Raw genomic sequence first — 5731 nt, forward strand, 5'->3', positions numbered from 1 at the left:
TAGTAGAACCAAATCTGACAAAACTATTTTTTTTATTTTGTATTTTGATCGTACACTGGGATTACTGTGTAACAGCCCTATTAGTTTTAGGACTGTCTGTAGAACCACCCTAGAAGAGAAAGTAACCCCAACCTATAGTACTATCTTAGGAATAGAATTTAAAATTTATTTAAAATTTCGTTTTAGAGCAAAATAAGTTTATAGTCAAATAATATTTAATCGTTATCTAGATATTTTTTTTTTAATTTTCACATTAATGGATAACATTAAGAAAATTTTAATTTTAAAACAAACGGTTTCATTAGGTTTATTATACACCATGACTTGTTCCACCATGACACGCCATGTGAGGCCGTTTGTGGGTGTGGGTGGGAGTTGAGATGTCATCTTAGAAATCTTGAGTTGCAACGGCAATAGTTCTAATCAGAACCGAGTTATTTGACTTTTAATTCGTGGCGATCCCACGGATGAAAACAAAAAAAAATTCTCAGGATGAGATTAAAATAGCAGTAACATTTAGAGAATACTTTATTTTTCATAAATTTGTTATAATGAGGACATAGTTTTTTTTTTTAATTGAAACTCCTTTAAGACATTTTAATACTCTAGAAAAAAAATGATATCAGTGTTAATTGATTTTGTGGCGCGAGAGAACGCTCTAGATGAAACGGAAGTAGAGTGGGAGGCAACGTTTGATATGTTTTGCATTTAGATTAAAATATCTCAAAAATTTAAAATCGCAGTTGATTACAAAAACTTGGAGAGCAATGTTCAGCATTTCATCCTCTTTGTAATGAGTAATAATTATAAATTTTATTTTAACTCTAAACCATATATTAATAAAATTGCAATACATTATTTTATTTCCAGAAGTTTCATTTCTCTGTATCTTGGTGAATTAATGTACCTAAATTTTAGTTTCTATGCAAATAAATACATTCATATATTTTGTGACTCATGTTATCCATATAGAACAACAAAACAAATTAACAATCGTCGAAAAAGTTGTAAAATAATCCTAGAAATAATAATTTAAAAAATTGATTAAGATGTCTCAAAAAGCAACTGAGAGATATCTTAATAACAGAGGTGTAAACATTTTTCGCATCTGAATGTAGATCGATTGATAAAATAAAATATTTATTTTTGTTAAGATATCAACTATTTGTGACATTGGTTTGTCAACGTTCTAATTGCCAAAATGATGATTTTGAGAAGCAGAACTTCAAAGTTAAAGTTTGTTATAAAAAGTTATCACCAGATACACCTATAACGTTTACATATATTAAAAATTGTAACTGCTTAGCTGTGAGAGATTTCTAAACTAAGACAAAATTTTCCAATTTTGCATGTCAAATTATTGTAAAACTAAGGGAAAAAGTTATAAATAAGTCATTGTTTGACTTTTTGTTTTTTAATCAATCGATTTGCTGCTTAAATTGAAAACGAAATGTCATATATTATATATTACATGTATAAATGAACTGTGCATTAGTGTGTACTTTCAAGAGTCAATTGAATAAGATAGAGATGAGCTCATGGCCGGGTTGAAATCCAGATTCAGTTGAGGTTTTTGTCGATGACAGTGGAAGTAGTGCGGGACGCGACGTAACGGAAGGACGCTGACTTTCAGCCTGTCATTTCCCGCTAAATAGTGATAGCTCCCATTTTATTTTCTCTCAACTTTTTCCCTATTGTATACTCAGCGGGGAAAAGAGAAACGGTAAATTATCATCTTATACATGATCGTATAATGTACTTGTATGTATAGCTGATATGGTATTTGATGTTGATATACTAATTGTTTCTAAATTTACGATTTACATTACTTAAATCTGTAATTATTTTCTAATAATTCTAATTTCTGATGTGATACAATGTTCAAGACCTTGGATCTTCAAAATTTTCTTTATCATAAGGTGTGAAGGTAACTATGTTCTAGACCAGTGGTCCTGAACTTCGTCATTGTCTCCACGGGTACAGTTGTGACCTCTTAATATAACTACAAGTATGGTCCAAAAGCGTTATTGTATTCAATAAATTTTAAAATAATAGTTACTGCATAATTTTAATGAATTACTGCTACGGAGAGTTCTTATTTAAAAATATCACTCAATTAAAATTAATGACTGGGTTTAAATAAAAATTACTCTTGAATAAAGTTTATTAGATTTATTTTTGTTAGCAACTAAAACAGTTTTGAAATTGATTAGCCCTTATATGATAGTTGCCCTCATTACCGTACTGTCGTACTAGGTCCAGTGTAATAATTATTAGTACCGTTAAAGGAAATGAAATACTGTTATGTTAAAGCCAGTTTGAACAGCGACCCTTTACAGTCACGGTAGGAACTGTCGTAGGCATTGGAATAATAGTTGAACTGCATAACAATTGCCGTCATGATATTACAAGTACTGTATTATGTGATGACTGGATAGTGAAGCTACCGTCATAAAAATATTGTAATATCAATAATGTTTCACTAAGTAGGACATATTGTTTTAACATTTACAGCGTGATAGGTGATAATATGTCTGAATGACTTTTTCTATCAGCCATATACAGACTCAAAGTATAACAATATCTACTAATGTACTAATATATTGACGTTTTAACAATTCTCGATATTGATAAGGTTTTTTGCCATCTGTCATGATACCTAGCCAAGGTGAGATATCTTTCAAGGAACCTTTCACAGTGTCCCTGGATATGTACACACTTGTGTTTAATTGCCACATGGGTCCCGAATCAGAGCTATTAACACTTTAGTGTACGACAGTTTTTGATGAAGGATATGAAGCTAACTAAGCATGTACAAACCCTTCCTTGACATGTCAAACTTTCCCACCCCCTTTCGGGCCTAGGGGGGACGAACACCTAGGGAGCGTTCTGTCACCTATGACCAATGAGGAATTAGATTCAAAAAAAGGTGAAGCCTCTAAAGGGAGGTGGGAGAAAAGGGGCAGGAGAACTAGACCAGGAATAAGGGGCATTCAAGACAAAGAGACAGAAGTAAGAAGACGGGCTAGAGAAGAGCTCTTCAGAAATTAAACTCCACCGCTAAGACGAACTCCACAGCTACAGCAACACACAAGTTACTACATCTCACGACATGAATCATCCAACTCAGAAGCTATTAGCTATTAGGTAACAACTCATAATGTAAACAATATTTTATGGCAAACCAATTATCTGAATCATTTCAATGTAAATAAACATTTTGTTCCTTGATATAGTTTATATACTGTTATATAACCCAATACCACCCCTTATTATATTATATAATTAATAGTAACAATATTTTATAATACAAAGGTATTCAATTGGTAACTGGTAAACACACAAAAAGCCTTTGGAAAAGAATCTAATAATAATAATAATAGTTTTGCAGGACTCAATATAAAATTAATTAATTCACTTTATCCATATAGTAGAACTATACGGATAAAGTGAAATGAAAGTCATAAGAGGGTCCCTTAATTACTCTTCCTTAATTAGTCAATATCTCATTATATATACAGTTTGTCCTAATAAAGAATTTTGTATTTTATAAAAAGGCAAAAATAAGAATGTGCTTGAATTATATTGTAAAGCTACTATATTTTTTTTTATCAAAAGAATGATTCCAAAAAAGGAATACCCTTTGTTTCAGATTGCAAAAGTTTTCTGGATTTAATTTCAAACTTTGACTTCAATTCAATTGTTTTAGTTACGGAATTTCTTATCCTTCTATTGTCAGCAATCTGTTTCGGTTCCATTGTTTTTACCGTTCATGTTTAAGTAACTGAATACGATGACAAATATAACTCGTTTGAAAATTAGTTGTATCACCTTTGGACTTAATGTTATATTTGTGGATGAGTTTATTTGTAACGTAATAAGGAGCATCAAGGATTTTACGTAGAATTTTGAATTGTAAGGATTGGATGCGGGAGGAATTTGATGGTTTGGTAGAGCCCCAGAGCTCAATTCCATATGTCCAGATTGGTCTAATTATCGTAGTGGATACTAATTTTTTTAGTGAATGGGAAGCTTAGAGCGTTTGTCAAGTAGATGTAGCAATCGGATTCTACTAGCAGTTTCTTGTCGTTACAGTCTTGTATGTGGATGCCAAGTAAGTCTCTTGTCAAGATGGAGTCCTAAGTATCGAATCTGTTCAACAGGCGTTAGTGGAGTATTTAGAAAGGATACTGTAGGACAGGAGGGTTGAGGTTTACAACGGAGAATAAAGGAGTAAAAATTAGAAAATGTGATGGCTGACGATCGCCGCCTCAGATGTGTCCGGTCCAAGGGTGCCGCCGTCTCCTCATCGCGTCTTGTTCTGGATATCTATGGGGTTGTGGTGATGTCACTTTAACCGTTACAATGGTTCTTCTGATGAACGCTGGCCAGCACAGGAAAGGTGTGTTTTGTGGTTGAACAAGTGACCAAAATATCGAGAGACATATGACAAGCTCCTGTGACGTCATGTTATACCATGTGATTCACGCTGACATGATGGGGGCACCAAAACAGAACTGAATAAATTTACAAATTCGGATGTGTAAATCCGACAATACTAATAAATAAATGAGTAAAAATGAGAGAATTCTAATAACTCTAGCGAGAAAACCCTAACTGAATCAGAAAAAATGGGAAATTGCTAAAAACCGAGTAGAAGTTAAATTACAATAAAACGAGCGAATTAATCATACAATGAGCTAATAATAATAATATCTTAATGAGTAAAAAATAAATGATGAGACAATAAAACGAATTAAATATGAAATGAGCAAATGATAATAACGGAATGAGTAAGAATTCAGTTCTGACGTACTTTCAGCTCGTGCGGGAACCAGGACCAAGCTATTTAACCTTTTTGATTAATTTTAAATGTCTGGAAACGGTCAAAGTTGTGCCAAGATCTGACGCAAGTTCTCCCACTGTTTTATGACGGTCTTCTTCGACAGCTTCTTTAAAATCTTCGTCCTCGATTGATGTTCATGGCGACCCACGAGATTTATTTTTAAGAAGTTCGAAAATCTTCCTATGTCCTGAGGAAAATTAGAAAACGAACCACAACTGGTAATGTTAAGAACTAATACAATGTAAATGACTTAATGTGCGAACTTTTAATTACTATATAATGAATTAAATATACAATGAGTAAATTCTAATAACTGAGTGAGTAAAAATTTAATTTTTTTTTCGATTCAAATAAAACTATTTTTTATTTGGTAAAAAAATAGTAATAGTAACCGAGCATTTCGTATTTTTGGGAAACATAACGACAAAATTAATAAATTTGTTTTTAATTGTTGAAAAATCAATTGAAACTTTTTAAAAATTATTTTATTAATTCTACGTTCGTTTTACATAATATAGTAAAATAAAACATGTTTTTCCATCTCTTTGTATTTCATTTAATTAATAAAGACATTTTCCTGTTTAAAAATAAAAAAACTCTTTTTTTCTTCGAATTGTTTACATAAAGGCCTGATGGTATGATGAAAAAAAAATTTTTTTTTTTAATAATTTATTTATTGATATTTACAACTGTATACACATATATACAACAAGTAAATTTGCTGTAGGTGACATAGTAACATGAAATAAAACATGTGGAGAATCTACCCATTGATAGAACTCCAAAAACATTTCTAGAGGAGAAGATCTCGAGGCCATCTTCTTTTCAGACGCCTAGGAGGATTATTAGGCAATGAAGGAGAAGCCAGGTTAGAAACAAGTGGAT

At 31.9% G+C, this 5731-nt stretch overlaps 1 protein-coding gene across 3 annotated transcripts in view; it reads left to right on the plus strand.

Moving 5' to 3' along the window:
* LOC106685918 (F-box/LRR-repeat protein 16) overlaps positions 1 to 5731 on the plus strand; it is a 356715-nt gene that overhangs the window by 172669 nt on the left and 178315 nt on the right. The window lies entirely within an intron of this gene.

This window comes from Halyomorpha halys, unplaced genomic scaffold, assembly GCF_000696795.3.
Source record: "Halyomorpha halys isolate HHAL.00 unplaced genomic scaffold, Hhal_1.1 Scaffold755.1, whole genome shotgun sequence".
Lineage (NCBI taxonomy): Eukaryota > Metazoa > Arthropoda > Insecta > Hemiptera > Pentatomidae > Halyomorpha > Halyomorpha halys.